At 41.2% G+C, this 19,558-nt stretch overlaps 1 long non-coding RNA gene across 7 annotated transcripts in view; it reads right to left on the minus strand.

Moving 5' to 3' along the window:
• The window catches only part of LOC310909678, a 59,139-nt gene extending 42,482 nt beyond the window's left edge, over positions 1–16,657 (minus strand). For all 7 annotated transcript variants that reach the window (XR_014590136.1, XR_014590137.1, XR_014590138.1 and 4 more), the window contains exon 1: positions 16,504–16,657. This is a non-coding gene — a long non-coding RNA (uncharacterized lncRNA). The remainder of the gene's footprint in view (positions 1–16,503) is intronic.
• Positions 16,658–19,558: the final 2,901 nt, after the last annotated feature.

The following is a 19,558-nucleotide window of genomic DNA, read 5'->3' on the forward strand; positions in this document are numbered from 1 at the left end:
GTTGAGCAAATTATGTCACTTGCAGATTTGAGGCACTTCACTAATGCATCAACGATATTGGAGGGGTGAACAAGGTTAAGGGTAAGGGAAAACCAGTCAGAAAAGAGTCCCTGTGACCTATAGGGCAAATTCATGGTTCACCTGGTTTACTTCTCCTTTGGAAACTAGGAGGCCTCTAGAGATGTGCCTGTGGGATTTTAAATTAATGCTTGTTACAGCAGAGAGGGGAAAATGAAAATTGTGCATATCAGAGCAAGAAGGAGACCCAGCTGTGAGAGATTAGGGCTCACAGGAGGAGTAAAGCCACTTGGTGGAATCCCATTCACCCTAGTGTTCTCCTACCCCACCCCAGTCCTGCCTCCTTCTTTCTCCTCTGCCAGCCAGGATCTGGAGCAGAAAACAGGAGAAGTACTCAGTTCACCACTAATTAAAAATATTTGCTCATTATCCTATAAGCCGCTTTCTCCCATTTAGCTTCTTTCTCCCATGTCAGCATGACTTGTAAAGGTGACTTCAGCTGCTGTGCCTTCTCTCACAGGGAGGGAGGGAAGGAGGGAGGGATTCATGCTGCAACGAGAAATCAATTTAAATTCACATGAGTGCAGTCAATCCTTAATCAAATCAGCAAACTCAGGCTGGCTGCAGGAATCTGAGTAGGAAGTTCAAATACCTCAGTCCCAAATGTTCATTCTCTATCACAGAACTCATGTCAGGGTGTCCCTGATCATTAATATGCTGCTCCAGCACTTTTCTCAGTCTCTTCCCTAGCTACATTATAATTTGTTCCCTAGTTTACAAATTATAATTTGTCTCTCCTCTATTTTTCACTCACCATTCTGTAGCTCTTCCTAAACCTTTGGAATAAATTCCATAGTCACCCTAAAAATGGTGCAAAGCACAATCTTGCACATGAACATTATTATGGTGGGTTTTGGGAACAGCTTCCTACTCTGCTTTTCTTGCTCCCTGTGCATTGTCACTAGGGGCATGTTGCAGTTCCTGACAGTATTATTTTTTATTGCTTTCTTTACCCCTCTGGGACATGGAGATCAAGCACAGCTAGGCAACGTTTTCAGTCTCTAGTGTCTTTAGTTTAGGCACTTCAAAATCAGGAGCAGACACTCAATTGGAAGCTAATGTAAGCCAGCATCCACAGCTCCCATTTAATCCACAGACTATGAATGCCTTTGATCATTCTTTAGATATTATTTCTTGAAAAGAGAATCTCATATCCCACAGGCAGGATCAGTTTCTGTATCTTGGATATCTTGGACAAGGGAAACCAAAATTTTTAGTATTAATGCTGGCATAAAAGCAGTAGGAAATGTTCCCTTGAGTCTTACCTGGGCTAAGGTCTGTAGGGGTGGTAATTAGAGTATGTATCACACATGCTGGTAGGGAGGCTGATCCTGGTTTGCAAGTCTGCTGTCACTGCCCGATGCCCACTGGCTCCTGACAGCATTCCTAGAGCATTTCTGAAGCCTCAGTCTTTGCCATCATGAGCTGCAGCACTGAGAAAAACCTGCTAAATGCTCTTGTGTTCCTGCCAATGATTCTACAAGGAGCGGAAAGAAAGAAGCTTGTGAGCCAGGAATTTCTTTTAAAGAATGCAGATCAGAGGTTTTGTGCAAACTACTTTCTTCAATTATTTAATACTTCCTTTAATTACGGAGTACTTAAAAATATTCTCAGGAACAATTTCTGGGCCCTTCTGTTGTTCCCTTCTATTTATTGCCACAAAAAGTCTCAGCCATTAGAAATGCTAAAGGATGATTTTCATAAAAATGAGGGAGATAGCAATGGCGTGTTTGACAAAAACACGAATTCTGCTCGAAGTGCAGCTTTATGTCCTGATCAGAAGACACTAAGAGGTGGAGGATTCTTTACTTCCATTGATACCTTGATGAAAGGTTTAGACCCACCTTCTTAAAAACATATTCTCACCGTGTCAATTTGTCTGTCTCAAGATTTCAGTTACTGGGTCTTGTTACCTCCCATGCTAAAACCCTTAATGGTTCCCACTGGTTCGCAAAAGTAACAGCACATTGTAATCAAGTCACCTATTTTTTTGATAGGCTAAACAGATTGTGTTCTGTTTTTTACTTTAGAGCACTCTCTTCAACTCTTAAACTATTTTCGTGGCACGTGCTGTGGTGTTTTGGTTTTTTCCCCTGTGCAGTCAACAATTTTGCTACACCCTTATAAAAAACTATAAACTCTAGAGCTGAGCATTATCAGGAAGTGGCCTCATCTCAACTATATACAACCTAAGAAGCCCATGCCTGAATCTGCTCACATTCTTTTCTTTTTCTATAGAAATTATTTTACAGATAAAAAAATATATAAATCCCCAATTAGTGTAGTTTTGCCCTTACAACCCGTGTTCAGCTGCTTCTCCATTATCACCTTAATGCTTCTCCATAAAGCCTTATTTATGCTTTTAAATTATGCTTAAAAAATTATGCTGTTATTGTGGGATTACCCTGCTTGCCCATTTCCAGGAGTGGCTTGCGCTCTGAATCCCCACCCTTTACACAGGACTGTATTTAGATACAATTTGTTTGAGTGAGCCTATCTTACCAAATGTTGCACCATCTTCTACATGGTTCACAGTTTTTCTGAAGCACCTTTTTCACTATCACCAAATACAGGATACTGATCTTGTGCCTCTTGTTGCAGCTCCACAGCAGATCTGCCCTGGGAAGCGACTGTGGTCTGTGAGAGGCCATGGAGTGAATCCTCAGGGCCTGTCTCTTTCAGCCAATAAAATGGGGAAACTTTAACTCCTCGGCTTCATTAGTGTATTTGCCCCATCCTTGAAGCAGACCTGTTGCTATCTGTCACATCATATAGATGCATCTTGGGCAGAAAATGCTTTCAATATCTTGGTCACTTCTGACCTGCAGTGGGAACATCTCTGTTTGAATCCCACTCAAAAATACCTCACTCCTTCGTTTAATGCAATTTTACTGATATTGTGGAGTGCTTATTTTTTAATCACCTTGCTGTACAGCATTAAGTGAAGCACCTGACAAGTAAAGGAAGATTGCTGTATCACCAAATCCATCATCAAAAAGAGGAATATTTTTTGAGACAAGATTTCTATTTATAAGAATGCTGACTGACATTATTTATCACTTAAAATCTGTATCAGCATTTTCATTTGGCATAAGAATTATGCCAGACATCTCCCTCAGCAGTAAGAAAAATGCAATGTAACCTCCATGTTAGCTCCCAGCAGCTGCTCTGCTATTATCCACAACCACATGTGGGTGTTGCCCTGTGACAGAAATGGAAGGTGTTGCCCTCCACTTTTAGAATCCCTTGATTTTCCAATTGGGTTTGCAGGCTCAGGCCTTTGCTTTGCTGCTGAACTCCACTTTATGAGCACAGCAGTGTGATTTATTAAGGACTTCAAGAGGGAGACACGAGGGTCACAAGCTGCTCTGCTTGTGCAGGGCTGGGCAAGCCCCCTCCCTGTCTGCTCCAAAGCCACAAAGCCGAGATTTGTACAACACGTGGTGGTGGCACAGGAAGGCACTCACCCATTAAAATGCTTTCAGTGCTTGTCCCTGTGACCTAAATACTGGCTTTTGGTTTTCCAGGCAAGGGGTTTAGAGATGTCCATCTCTTCATATATTGGTGTGGTTTAGTTTTTCCTCCTCTGTGCATTGTTACTCCTTACATTTCTTAAAGCTCCACAAATCGTAAGCTTACAGTGAAGGCATGCTGGTAAATGATTTATAGGGGGTCCTACAAATCATGTCACACAGAGTGCAACCCCTTCCCCCACAGCCACAGTCATCATTTCAGAGCAGCATGGTCTTCAAGGGAGCTAAGCTGTCCTTTCCCTGCTGAGATTTAGGAAGCCAAACAGTAAAATGCAGCTAGAAGTGAGAGTAAACAAGCCACAATAACAACCTGACATTTAAGTTTCAGCAGGGTTTAAGGTGGCCTCAGAGAAGTTCTTGCTTATCACTGGGATTCTATTATAGCATTAACACCTAACTGTATGTTGTTTTACTGCTTTTTCAGATAAATATATAAATCCCCAATATGAACATGTGTCAGTGAGGAGTTAAAATTACTTCAAGGACTAAAAGGCAAACAGAAATTTCTACTAGTTAAATGAATTGCAAAAATCCTCATTTTTAATTGTGGTTTTGGCTATACCCACCCAGTCAAAGCTCCGAGAGGTTGGAGCAGACCTGAGTGAAAGTTTGGCTCTGACACCAACCTCAGGACTTTTCAGTCAGAGAGCTCTCAGTATCACTCCACAAAGATCACGTGGTGATGCACACAGGTACAAAAAAATGTTTAAAAAACCCTCAACCCTCCTAGGCTCCCAAACATGGAGAAAGAATGTTCTTACCCAGCTGCCCCCTTCTGCAGCTGGTGCAGCTCCCAGGCATCCACACGTACTTTGGTAGAGGCTATCAGCATAGGAAGTTTGGGGATCCACCTTGGTCTTCTCTGGCTCTGGAGTACGGTGAATACGAAGAGCTTGTAAAATTGCCTATGCTGCTATCCCCTTTCTGTTGTTCTCTGTGTTGATGACAAAATCACAGAATAATTCAGGCTGGAAGAGACTCAGGGATCATGTAGGGCAACCCCTGCACAAAGCAGCTCCAATTAAAAGAGGCTGTGCTGAGCCTTGTCCATTCATTTGGAGTCCTTATACTGCTGAGGATGGAGACCACAAGTTCTGTGGGCTCTTGATCCCGTCTTTTGACTTCCCTTCCTGTGAAAAAAAAAAAAAAAAAAAAAAAAAAAATCAAATATCTAATACAAATCTCCTGCATACCAACTTGTATCCATTGTTGCTTCTCCTATTCCCCTGTACCTCTCAGAAGAGTCCAGTTCAGATTTTAATTAGTCCAACTTTCAGGCAGTGCTCTAGGTCAAAAAAATGCAGACTCATACCTTAACAGCTCTGCTGATTTTAGGGCTCCCAAAGAGTTAATGCAATAAAGCCTCACAAGGAAACCAGTTCAGGTGCCTAGAAAGGACCAATTTTTGTGCACTGAAACAACTGGATTAACATCGTAATTTAGACAAAATATTTTACCAAGGCAGTTGCCAAATAGTAGAAATTAAAAGCTTTTTTTTGTTTGTTTGTTTTTTACTACATTAAAAGTTCCTCTGGGGCTGGGAGGGTAAATGTTTATGACTAAGCTCTACCCTCTTAAAAAACCCAAAACATTGCCGAGCTATAGACTAATGTCTTAGCAAGATGCACAATCTCCCTAATGGAAAAGTAAATTCTAGCCACTGTGATGCTCCATCTGATGAAGATACTTAGCTGTGATGGTGTGGAATAAAGTGCTTTTTTATACTACAGTGAAGCACACTGCTAGTGCTGGGGATATGGTTAATGCAAGAACAGAGAAATTACACAGTGTCTGTTTTGACTTTCTTATTTCCTCTAATGGACACACATCCTCCAGGCCAAGTGCTGGGAGAGTTTTGTGCCATGCCATTTTCTCCAATTATTACCTAGGCTTTTCCTCCAAAGTACCTGGTGGCAGTGGCTCATTCTTAAAACCAGCATTTACAGCAGGGAATTTAAGGGGCTTGCCTCCCACATCCAGAATCCTTCATTTCAATCCCATTTTCCTTTAATGACACATTAGCCACTTTAACACATTAACTGATTTCACCTGCAAATGCAGGAAACAGCGAAGTCAACACCTCCAGGCGTGGAATTGCCTCTGGATTTTTGTTAGCTCAGCGTTCATCCTCCAGCAGTGTCTCCTTTTCCCTCGTTAAGATCCTCCTTAGCTCCTTGTGCAGACGCCTTGTCGGTGCAGGCAGTGCATGGTCAGTGCAGGCAGGGCCAGGCTGCTCCTGCCGGAAAACTGCTTTGCCAGGTTCAGTCTGCTGCAGGAGGGAGAGGGAGAGGCTAATTCCCCAGGGAAGCACACAGCGCAGCCCCATGCATTCAATTACAGGGCCCCTGAATGGCACTTTATATGAAAGCCTTGCTGTTTCTGTACTGCTGATGCTGGCTTGGGGTTGGTTGGCCTTTTTGTTTGTTTTTCCAGTGGGACTGCCTGGGACAAAAGTATCTGAGGGAGCAGAAGGACTATCAGAGGTAAAATCTTGGGTTCCAGTTATACACCTGTGCATTTTACACATTGAATAAGGGGCAGTTAATCTAAATATTCAACATGCATTCATATATACATACACACATACCTATAGAAAAGCACAGCTTTGTGCCACAGCCTCTCCTGCTGCTATGTTGAAAACCCACTGAAACTCCAGAGTATGATGTTCTACTTCACCGTTTAAATCTCTCTTCCTGTCAATCCCCAGACTGTTTGTTTTCCCCACTCCCACTGAACCTGGCTTGTTATGTGGAGCTGAGTTATTGCAATGGTCTGGCTTCACATCTGTCTTGGTCTTGTCCAGGCAACGAGGAAATGCATGCAAAAATAGTCTCCTAGGAAAACTGACCATGGAAAATTCAGCTTAAGGAGCATTAAAAGAATTTACTGCTGTCACATGGAAACCAACAGGAGAAATTACACCTCCCACAGCAAGCTCCTTCTGGAGCCATTTCCATTCTGGGGAATGGAGGGAGTGTCCACCCGAGCCAGGCCACCTTGGAAGCCAAGGAGCTCCCTGCAGCACATGGCCATCCTTGCCCATGCACCAAAGTCCCCCTTTGCTGAGCCCACTTGAGTGCTGTGGAAATCCAATTGAGGCAATCCAGCTTTGGGAGGGAAGTCAGCAGCTGCTCTTTGCTAGCAGCTGTCATCTCCCAGCCAGTGTGAGGGACATTTCCCTGGTAGGCAAGGAGCTTCACCTCAACCCCACCCCTTTGTCTTCCGCAGCCACAGCACTCTGCATCTGGGGCTTTCTCAGTGTTCCCTCTGTCTCCTGGCAGTTTTCTGGTTGTTGCCCTTTGTCAGGCAGAGCACAGCATTTGCACTCCTCATTGACCCAGAAAAGGTCTTGGAGGGCTATTTTGTCTTCTTCATTCAGGCACTTCTGCTGTTTCCCAGCCCAAAACTCAAGGGTAAACCACTGCTGTCCTTGAGAACCTCCTGAAAGACCTGAGCTGGCCTGCTCTGTGTGGGCAAGGGGTATGGGCAGGACAGTGGGCAGGAGGCCTCTGCCAGCTGTAGCCTCTCATGGCTGTGACCATGAGCTGAGGTGGGGGGAAGACAGGTATTCCTGCAAGGGTTTTTTTAGCAGAGTTTTCCCAAGAAAACATGGCTCCTATTCCCACATGTCTCTGGGACTGTGCACTGCTCCTTGCAGAGATGGTCAGGGGCAGAGAGTGGTACGCAGGCCTGAATACTTATTTTTCCCTGTGGCTGGCATATAGGTAGAAGACAATTTGACAAGTTTGGATACAGCCATCTTTTCCTGCTCCTCGTTACCCCAAAGTATTTTCAATTTTTATTTTGACTTTTTTCAGTCTTGAGGTTTTTTTTCCAGCTTTACGTCATGCTTTCCATTTTGGAGATGTCAGATGATCTGTGATAAACTGACAGTATGTGCAGGAGCAGTGAGGAGATGAGGTCCATTTTAATGAGACTAAGTCTACTGGGTAGTGAAAACTGTGCCTCAACAAGCCCCTGGATCTTGCTTCTCTTTGCAAAGCGTCTTAATGGCACAAAAGGATTTTTACACAAGTAAGGAAAGGCAATTCCCAAAACAGATTTCTTTCAGGAGCCATTCAAATGGAAAGTTACCACAGAGATTTGCGTGCTTCCCTTTAAGAGGTAAGCACAATCAGAAATCAGTATTCTCTTAGCTCATGAGGACAGCCTGAAATATTTCTGAATAAACAGTGCATTTGCTTGGGGTTCACCACTCACCCAGCAGATCCTGCAAAAACTCTCCATTTTTTCTCTCATCATCTGTAGGAGTCTAAAAAACCAAATGCAGAGAAGTCAGAAGGGAGCAAGAAGAGATAGGGCTGTTGAGGGAGGACTAAACAGTGGCTGGACTTCCGTAAACAGAACACTGCTAATAAATACAGAAATAAATTCTCAATATTATCATGCATGTTCCCTGACTTATTTATTGTGGCTTTTACCATCTCTTGAGAAGGCTGTTGGTACAAACCCTGCCCACTGGCACTGAGTTTTAATCCCATGAGCACTCCTCTGGTGACAGAGTTTGGATGCTAATGAGGCAGGATATGTGGAGATGCAGCTCAAAGCAAAGGTCGAGCACCACAGTGCTTTCCAGCCCATCGTCATTTCATGAAAGGACTAAGGTGCCTTTCATCACCTAGGTAGCATCATTATTCCTCACAGATGAAGAAGTCAAGTCAAAACAAAAAATTTGGTACTGTTACCATCTTGTATCTAGCACATAGGTAGGCAACTAAGTGCAAAGGCAATTTGGTGTGCATTTCAGAGCTGTATTAATTTTCTGACTCCCTGTGGAAATAACTGCTCGTTCTTAACTTCAAGAGAGACTCAATTAACATGGCACGTGAAGCCAATCTTCATGGCTAAGTTATTAGTCTTTAGGACAGACTGGGCTCATACTTCATGCTGGTTGCCAATACAATCTGGGTGAATTCTGGAGAAGTAATCACAGCTCAAATAGAGTTATCTGCACAAGGCCAAGGCTATTGAAGGCTCTTTTCTGAGGCTTGCTGTGATCAGGAATGCCAGTGATAACTATTTCAGTTCAGAATCCTGTAGAAATCAGAAAGACATCTTCACTTAGGTCTTTACTTAAGGAATTTCTTACCACAAGATAGAGAATAGATAGTCGAACTGTAAAATGATTATGTACAAACCTTTGGCAATTAAACAAAACATTAAATAATTTACACATACTGGCTAAAGACAAAAAGCAGATTAAAGCACTCTTTCAAGGGTTTATTTCTGACCTAGACACCACTAACTTTGTATGTTCTGTAGCATCTACAGAGAATAATTTTTATGGAATGTAGTTTTTAAATCTTGCTTTCCAGGGAAGTACTCTTTTTTTTTTTTTTTTTTTTTTTTTTTTTTTTACCTAGTACTCTTTCCTAAGCTATTTTTGGACCTCAGTGCATGAATTCTAAGATTTCTGGGCAACACTCTGAAAGAGTGAATAGATGAATAGGAGATGTTAAATATCCCAGCCTGCATAAGAGTTATCCAGTCCAGTTTTCCTGTTCTCTATTGACATACGGATTTAGTGATGATTTGTTCATGCCTGTGGGAAACTTATTTAGTTATGTATTAAAAAATAAATAAAATTAAATGTTCTAATCTTAACTTATATTTCTGACTACTAATATCTCCTGTATTTTGTCAGCTAGGTATGGAATATCTCTCCAAGGTAACTATGGTCTGTTCTTGAGATTGCTTTTTATGTATAATAGTCTGATTTGTTTAAATAGCTGTAGGAAATTCCATGTAATCAGTGGTGAGAGGATATTCACTAAGTTTTAAAGGCCTGACAGAACAACAGCAGTAAAACAGTCAACATAACTTGATGGTCATTCCAAGTATTAATTTTGACTTCAGCAGTACTAGATACTACCAGAAATAAATTGTAAATCTTGCATTTAAGAAAAAGAAAGTATGATCCTACAAAACAGATGCAGATTTCTCCACATCTCTGTGATGTCCAATCTTTACACATCTGATTGACAGCTTTAGCAGCAGGACACATGCATGATTTATTCACTTTCAGATCTTTAAGTAAGACAACAAAACAACACTAAAATATCCTGTTGCTTGTCACTGAGTAGATGGTATCCATCATGGTGAGGGTGGCTTGCAAAGGCACAGACAGCTGTAGGTACAGGTATCTTTTCAGATTGAGGTTAATGCAGTAAGGCAACAACAAAAGCTTTGATTTCCATCCATCTAGACAGTGAACAAACAAACAGAGCACATGGGCACACACAGTGATACCAAGACAGGCCAGGGCAGTATCAGATCAGTGCCTCGCCAATGCAATCACAGGGCAGCAGCAGTGGGATGGATATATTCCTTCAGTGCTCCAAGCTGACAGACCTCGCACTCCTCTCCAGACAGCTCACACAGAAAGCTGCAACAAGGGCTTCTTCTGCACTATGGACTGCCCCCCCTTGTTGCTCCTTTAAGGACTCTAACTGTTGCTAGCAGCAGCTTGAGGGTGAAAAAGCCCAAGACCTTTGGGTGCCATAGATCTTCTCTACATCCGTGAAACAGCTAGAGGCCATATGGAGTGCAGCCAGTGACAGCTACTGCCCAGGCCTCTCAGAACACCTGTGTAAATGAGTTAACAGCATCACAGCAAACACCTGCTTGTGCTTTCCTTGCTTCAGTGTGGGTATTGCATCTACATTTGTGCCACCTTGTACAATCAGGCACCAGAGACTGCAGTAAAACCAGCTATTTTTCACCCCTTCCAAGGCAGGTGCTTGCCTCACCAAAGCACCAGAGCAGCCTGGACTGACTCCCCAGCCTCACTTTCAGGAGGAGCCTCTGCCATGTGCCCCCACACCAACAGCCAACCAGATATGCAAAAAGCACCAGCAGCACAGAGATTAGAAAGATGTGTCAAAAAAAGCTTCCCTGTCTGTCTCCCGCACAGTGGACCCACCAGATCTTTGATGGGTTTGAAGCCCTAAAAGGAGTTATCTGTGTTCTGGTACTGTTTGAGCCTCCACAAAGGAGATGAAAAGGAGGAATAAAACATCTGAACAGCCCAATCTGGTCTGAACTGCATGCATGCATTACAGCAAAGATGGATTTCTTCTGGTTCCTCCTCCGTATCCTCCTCCTCTGTGGTGGCAGTGAGAAGCTTGACACTCCAATTACAGGATATTCACATTAAACAGAGAAGAGGGACAGCTAGTTGGTGGCAGACATTGAGGCTACGGCATCCAAGGCTGCATGCAGCCAGCAGAAATGTGAAGGAACAGATTGAAACTACTCTAATGGCTCAGCTTCTTGCAATGCTTTGGTATAGACTTAAATTAGCTCTGAGCTGTCAGTGTTACCCATGACTTAAATCAAGGTCCAAATGTGCTCACTTCATCAAAGCTACTGCAAAATGGGACCAGTGTTTTGGAGGCTGGAAGGGTGGGGCTGCTGTTGTGTGGGGCTGCTGTTGCAGTGTAGCATTGGGAAATGCTTTTTCCACACTTTCTCCCCCTACAGGTTTGCCATTTGATTGTACCTCATCTCTGAGTCCCTCAGCACAGGGTCTCAGGCCAGGAGTGCATGCTCACTCTACTCATTTACAAAACCATGTGGATGAAATCTATTCAAAGGCTTGTGCAAAAGCATTTGATGTTTGTGGCTCAGAGACTGCTTTTTCCTTTCAAACTTGAGAAAACTTTTTGTCTTTTTCTCCTCCAATGGAAATGGTAATGCAGGCTAAGAAAAATGTCATTAATAATACAAACTGGGGGCCTTTGGGAGGAAATTTTAGTTTTAAAAAGTGACTACTCTGCATGAATATGTCATGCCATCAGAAGTTTATCTGCATTGTCTTGACTCCTCACATATGTATATATTTCTCTTCTGCCAGACATGGTCCTTATCCTTATTTAAATAGAGTATAATTATAGATGCCTACTTAAATTACAAGAAATAAATAGAAATTCATCTATTCTATAGGCATTTTCTTAGGAAAAAATGTTTTCCTTCAGATATTGGTTTTCTTCAGGGTTTTTCCTCTCTATTTTTAATTTAAAGCTACTTCTCTTATGTTTTATTCACTTGTTTTCATTAGGTAAAGGAATGCCTTGGCATGAAAACCTGTCCTGAATCCACTGCCTGCTTGACAGACAGATATAAAGACTTGAAACATGAGAGGAAAAGCAGATGGTTGCAAGGAGAAAAAAAACAACCCTTAAACAAAAGAAAGGAATTAAACCTAGCACAAGCACATGTATTAATACTTTGTGAGTGCCACTGCATGTGCTGTAAGACTGACAGACCTTGACAATGGGTCTCTACCACCTTTCTAAAAAGGCAGAATCCTCCTTTTTATCTCCAAATTGGTCCTGACCAGTTTGTTCCAAGTAGCCAATGCTTGAATTTCAAATATTGAATGCCAGTATCTGCGATTGGTCCCGCAGTGTAAATCACATGCTAATGTTTCACTGTCTTGACTGGATGAGAATAAACATAATAATCAGGAAGAGGCCTTGAAGAAGCTACTGTGGCTTTAAATCTCTCAGGGAGAAGCAGCAGTTTAGGGAGAAGTGACTGATAAAGCGGATTAGGGAGTTCTAGAAAATTTAAAGCCCATTCCTTTCTGGCCCACACAGGCTCTGCCCAAGGCGTCATTCCCAGGAAAATTAGGCTGCTGTGAAATTTATTGCAAGGGTGCAGAATTTACATTTCAATTTCTCCTGTCACAGCTTGGACTGTGGTCAGATCCCCTCTGCCTGCCTCCCCTGCTGCTGCACCCTGCATCCCTCACCCTGGCACTGGCCCTGGCCACCCGCTTCCCCCACAATTTTGCAGGGGCTGGAGACAACTGCAAAGCCCTTTTCCGAAAGTTTGATGAGAGCAAGGCTGGCTGGGAGGCATTGCATAGGATGGCTGCTGTTGCTTTTCACCATACTGCTGCCCTCATAGCCAAGCAAGGGCTTATTTCCTTGCCCCTACAGAAATTCAATGGAGTTGCATGTTTGCATTGTCAATAAACCGCTCTCAGGGATTCTCTGTGAAGAGACAGTCACAAGCCAAGGCAGGTGATGACTGTCTCTAGATTTGTGGCAAAGGAACCATAATCCTCCTCCCAGTTTCTGTGGGGCTCTGCTGGGCTCCACAGTGAAGCGTGGCTCAGGTGGTACCAAAACGCTTCCATCCTGTGAGGAGGGACAGGGGGCACAGCAAGTCCTGAAGGCATCATCTGAGAAACTGAAGAGGAAAAAAAAAAAAGTAAATAGAACACCTGGAGGGAGAAGAATAGAAATAGTGAGAAATGGCAGAGTGCAAAATAATAAGATTGCTGCAGATAAATCAATTCTGGAGAGTACTTGGTTGAACTTTTAAACAGGGAGCTGACTGCCCCTTTGTGCTCCGTTATTCTACTTGTCAAAGAGGTCACTTGCAGGAAGGTTTGCAGAAATGATGATCATTATATGGATATTCATAAACATCCAGTATGCTGCCAATCACAGGACAGAAACAGGCTGTATCAGCTCTGGGTCTGAATAGAATTAGCCAAGAAAACTTAAAATTAGCAACTTGTTCTTTTGTGGCAAAGTCTAGGTCCTAACACTGATGTCACGACTAGCTGAAACTATGTCTAAATTAGAGAAGAAAAAAAGCCAAACTTCCTCAGAGGGGTTTTGGAACTGTAAATGAGGCATAATTGTATCACCTAGGAACTATGATAAACTGTTATTAGCATTTGAGTTGCATTTCCCATAGAAATCCAGGAGGGCTTTTACCCTGGATTAAGGGTCCCCTCCTGACACTTGAATAGGAAGTGTATATAGAAATGGAGTTGTCTAGGGTGTCACCACCTTGAGGTAAAGGATAGCCTGAGATGCAAGCCTGGAGAATAATTGTTACTCAAGAAAATCTGCTGAATTTCCTTTTGAGAGACTGATAATCCCACAGGCTTCTGCAGAACCAGCTTTTGATTATCATTGCTAATGATATTAGAAGACATCTCTGGAGTCTGTCCTTTAAAAAATGTTAGCTCAGTGCTACTTGAAAACATATGGGTTGGGAACTGAAGTGAAAAACTGATGTTTTACTAACTCTCTTGGCATGATGGAGGCTTAGAAAATGATGTGCCTGATACTGGAGATGCATTTTTAACAGTAAATGAAACCAGACTGCAAAAAATTTCAAAATACTAGACCAATAAATGTAGATGAGAATAGAAGTTGGAGCAAGAAAAAGGGACTAGTTAAAGAGCCAATGAAAAAAGATGGTTCAGACCTATAGCTGGGGTGAACTGAAGCAGCTTCACTAGCTTTACTGGGTCTATTCTGAGCTGCATGAACTCACAGAGGATCTAGATGTACACTAGCAGTTTATATGCAGGGTTGGAATTAACCAGGTCATTTTCAAGTGCAGCAACATCCTGAGTGCTTTATCAAATAATAGGATGGGTAAGCAATTTGAAAGGTAACAAATCTGAGAGGAAAAGAGCAGAGATGGAATCTATGCCAGCGTATTTTCCTAACTCCAGTGTACCAGCAATGCCCTGGCTTCAAAGGAGGCACATCTCCATGGGTTACTGAAAGCAATCAGGAAGAGAAAAAGGAAAAGAAAGAGCAAAGAGGAAGGCTCTCTGTCCAAGCTGACTAGGATTTTTCAGTCTAGTATCTTGGGAAACTGGCCTATAGTTAAATTATTTAAAACAGAACACCTGGAAAGAAGTTCATGCTCTTGTTCCAGTGGCTCTTCTCTGGACAACTTAAATTTCTTTCCAAACAACATACACTAGCTTCCAGAAGATGTTTTATACCAGAAAAAGTGTGCTCTGTGCTTGAGTTGGATTAGGTTACTTTTGCTGATTTAGCAGGATATTTTAAAAAATAAAATTAAAGTGTTACTCTACTACTGCTTCAGAGAATACACTAGGCAAACTGCTGGCCTTAAACAAGGCAGAAAACTTCACCCCTTCAGTTCCACAACCTGTGAAAAAATTAATACATTTTGATTGCTGCAGACGAGCTTTTGAGAAAAAAAAATACTTTGGTAAAGTGCAGAATCTCTTGAATGGGCTTATGGCTTTGAGCTCCCCAGAAATTACTGATTTTGTAAACTTACTGAAGTAAAAAAGCATCCCCTTTCAGTCCCTTTCCCATCTACTTCCCTGTCTCTTTTAGTCATCACACACATACCCACAGAAAAAGTCAAATGACCAGCAGATTTTCTGCCAGACAGGTGCTACAAAATTCCTGGTGAACTTCAGGAGGTTTTGGTGTGCTCTTAAGAAAAAAATCAAGTCTGCTGAGGTTGGCATCCTTCTGCACCAGTACAGGCAAGCTCTCAATCTGCTCCTTTTCTGTAAATAGGTCAGATATTTTGACCCCTGGAAAAGATTTTTTTAAATGTCAGAACTTATATTTTTGCTGTATGGTGGCTACAGTGTCTGTTGAAGCTATGAGGTTCTGTAGCACCCTAAAGAAATGTTAGATCCTAACATTTTAGGATAGCTTTCATCCTTAGCTATAATCAGTTAACACAATCTATTTTTCAGTTTTCCCAGGCCCTCTTTACACTCCCTAGCTTAACCTCTTTTCCCAAAAGAGGTTAAACCCAAAAACCAACATAGCTAAAATACACTTAATATCACTCTCAGTTCTTATAGAAACCAGGCTAGGTTTTGCATTTGTCTACACAAAGAAGTTTTATTTCAGTGATTTGAGGTGCTAGGGTTTTTCCGGATGTGACTCAAGCCACGATTTCCCATTGAAATAGGCTTTTATCCCTTTTCCAAGAGAAAGATTGTGTTATGAGAAAATTCAAATTATTTTATTCTAGAAGCTGTCTAATTAAATCGAACAATAAAAATTGTTATCCTTTATGACCACCAAGCAATTAAGTGACCTGGTGGTAGGGAATTAAGTCAGTCTTCTTCCTTTGAAATGACAGCTGAAATAGGAGAGGCGCTGTTCTTTGTCTACTGTGTGCGTGCTGGAGAGGAGGGAGAGGGGGAAGGATGGAAATGGAATAATACACAATCAGAAAAATCCTATCCCTGATGCAACTGCAGAATTGTTTCCCATTAACTTTCCTAAGAGCAGAATTTTCCTCATTGTGTCCCATCTTCTAGGATAGCCTCATAAACAAACAAACAAGAAAAAGGACCCAACAAATCTCCTTGCATTTACTACAATTCATATTATTCCCCAAACTGTTCATCTAAAATGCTCATTGAGTATATTGTGGTGCCTTTTTCCTTTTTCTTTGACATCACTTGGTGTAAATGACAGTACAGCAGGAAGAGTCCATGCTAGCTTATTGAAGGTGTGTGCCAATGAACTTGTAATTCCAAAATGACACTGGGAAGTGGACTGGGTACACTGGGTTTAAAACCAGAAGCATTTAAAGTACCAGAGCTGTGGCAAATTCACCAGCATTATAGACCACAGCCTCTCCATCAAAGACATGAGATACAGCCTTGGGGCCTGGTGACAATGTGGCCACCTAGAAAGTTTCCTCTATTACCTCACTGCAGTTATCTTAATTATAGGGACTTAATTCAACTGGCATACAGTTGCTTTCATTCAGTGATGAAAGCATCCAAGGTGACACAATCCAAGACGAAAAAGGGACATGCATAGGGGAATTAGTGATTCTGTTTGGGACATCATATCAGCCTATTTTTTTTAGAAGAATTGTGCCCCATCTAATGCTTTTTCAGGCCATCCAGTCCTTGGGTGGCTGTTGATTATATCACACTCTGTGATAGGACCACTGTGCATTAAGGTCAGTGAGTGCTTGCCTATCAGATAAAAGTATATACAAAAATCAATTCTACACAAATTCCCTCAATAAATTGGCTGAAAGCTTGTAAGATGTAACAAATGGATTAAAAAAGCTCATCTATTTTGGTGTCACTTACCAGTTAGAGTAAGATGTTTGTCACAAGATATCTCATTGCATGGATGAATGGTGGTTTTATTTCCTTCGCCCCAAACTGCCGTAACTGTGATCTTCCACTGGACGCCCTTTGGTAAAGAAAAAAGTCATTACCAACTGCCCCTTGTTACATGGCAACATCCATCTGGAACAAAGTTTCTGTTAGCCTGCATAAATTTGGTCTAACTATTAATTACTGTAATTAATTAACCTCTATGAGTGGAAAAATATGAAAACAAGCTAAAGAACAAGAAAGCTTCATGCCAAAGATGTTTCTACAGCAGCTGAATAGTGTGCTTTCACACCACAATTGTAAAAGTTCCCAGGTTTGTAGTTTTCCTTGTTGACGGTGGCATTAATAATTTCCAACAGTGACAGATTTCAAAGTGTCAAAAGAATTAGGGCTGTAGTGTCAGAAAATAGGAACATAAGCCACGCAGCGCAAATGCAGAGCTTTTTTAATGTGTTTAGATTTTAAATCCTTTTAAGGGATAGCATTGCAGGCTTCAAGTGCCCTAGCAAATCATTAATGATAATATGAAATCCCAGCAGAATTATAGCAGCTATTTCACCATGAACTTGGCCATCCAACCATGTAAAAGGAGTCCTTTCCACCTCTGAGTCGTTACTCATTACAAAAAAGGCCCATCACCTTTCCACTAATCTAGCAGTGTAGCTGGAGAGACTAAAACTAGAAAAGTAACCCATATTGGCTGTCTATTTAACAAAAATAAAGACTGGACAAATTCACACAAGAAAAATTCTTCAAATACTATTAAACGCCTGAAGAAGTTGGTGAGATGCAAGTAGCTGCAATCTGGAAAAGTCTTTGGAGGGGGCATCTCTACATGCTTGTCCTGTTCTCATGCACATTTCATAGGCATCCATTGTTGGCTGCTCTCAATTTCTTCTGGACTTGTGTTCAAGACAGCAACTTTGGGGGAAAAATTGTAATTACTAGTCTGTTATTAGATACTGTAATTTTGCCAGAAGGTCAATAGTTGCAATAAATCAGCTTTAGTACTATCTGTTGTCTCCAAGCATGGAAAAGGGCCATGAATTCAGTAGAAAGACAGATAATGTAGTTATATTAGAATACATTATTATCCAAAGTGTTGCCTATTGACAGTTTCATTTTTATTGCATGGCAAGGGTTAACATCTTTAGGTAGTTCAAAGGACCCAAAGGATAAAAAACTACCAAGAATTCATTTATTCAGCATAGACATGAAACTATCAGAAAAGACAGAGAATATGGAGCTAGCACCCTCTGATTTAGATGATAGGTTTGATTTGGCAAAGATTTGGCTGTCATTAATGGTGGGCAGACACTGATGGCTGAAAAAAGGTGCTGGCTTATTATTCTGCAGCTGAAATGTAGCTCTTGGTAACAAGATTCATGAGTCTCAGATTCCTACTGGAAACTGTGCTGGGATTCATTTTGGGAAACTGCAAGAATATTTTTATTTCAGGTTATCTTACTGTTTTACCTAGAAATAATCCACCCAGACTTCTTTTCAATTAAAAAGAAGAAGAAAATTGAATGAAAATAGCAATCAGCATGGAAAAAAAATGGGACATTCTTCTACAGCTTTTTCTTACAGACACAGATTGCTCTTATGGGCATCAGACTTGACAGTCTATGCTGGATCCTTCAGGACAATTTAATCTCAGAGGAGAGTGCACCTACCCACTCACTTAGTGATGCTTAAGTGAGCAAACTATTTCACTAGTACTGTGCTACATTTGCTTTTGATTGGTCTCCAGAATTAATTAAAGCACTTTGGGTATGTTTTAGACCACCTTCATAATCTTGGTGTCTGTCACACGATGGGAAAAGAGGAAAAGATACACCAGACCAGACAAAGAGTTCCAATACTGTGAGTTTTCAAATAATGGTGCTCTGTCATTTTGGCCCTAAAGTTTTATTCTGACTAGGCTGATGTTCTATAGTATCATTATATTATCTCACATTATATCATCACCACTGTTTAGTGTTTTATTCTTCATAAGGTCCAGTGGTATTCCATCACTGCCCACTCCCCAGCTGGGATCTGCACTCTGCAGAAGCGTGGTTTAAGTCCACCACCATTTAAATATACTGAAGTTTCCTCTTCTTGTGGGATGACAAGAGATGGCTAGAAATGTCCAGCTGACCTTCTCTTTTGCCTCTCACTTCTCATCTAATTTCTTTTCTGCATTGGTCTGACAGGGCCTGAGACAGTGGCACTTCAGGCCACATTGCGAGACCCATCCATTATTAAGTCTTTTACCAAAGAGGCTGATTTGAAGGGGCATGAAGTTTTGTGAGGCTTCAGAAGTGTTGAATTGACTTTTCTGTCACTTCTGCTACATTTTAGTTTCTGTGAGTTACAGCACTGGAAATATCCTTATAATCTATGATAGGCAGATTCTATAAACAGCCTGCTAAAGAAATTGAAATATTTTTTAAAATTAACAATCATTCAAAAGTTTTCTAAAAACAGACAATATATGTAATAACAAAAAAAAACCCTCCACTGCAGTTTTATTTTTGCCAAAAGCTATGTAGTAAGAAGGAAAACTATGCAGTTTAATTTTCTCCTTGGTATTAGTTCTCATAGTATTTGCCAGTAATGGCAACATTATAATTTGTAGAATTAATTAATGATCTGGCATCTGATTTTGATTCATTAATGCCTAAGCCAGCTAAGTCTCAATTATCCTCTGGACTATTTATTCCTTAACAAGCTTTTAGCTAATGTGATTTTAAAAATATGAAAATAGGTTTTAACTTGCCTTTAAGACGCAGCAATATTTTAACACTCCTCTATAAAATAAAGGAACCTTCATATTTCTTATTCTATTATAGTAACATTCAAAATTAGACTAGGGGATTTGCAATGTATTCACTAAATATATATTATATTTATATGTACCTGGAACCTGACTTCAATTTAGTCTTGATTAAAAAATGTACTGAATTGGAAACTGTGTAATAAAGGATGCCTAAATCATACTGACCCAGAATATCTCACTCAGTCAGACAGTTAGCAAATA

Source organism: Zosterops lateralis (assembly GCF_965231275.1).
Source record: "Zosterops lateralis genome assembly, chromosome: 5".
Taxonomy (NCBI): Eukaryota; Metazoa; Chordata; class Aves; order Passeriformes; family Zosteropidae; genus Zosterops; species Zosterops lateralis.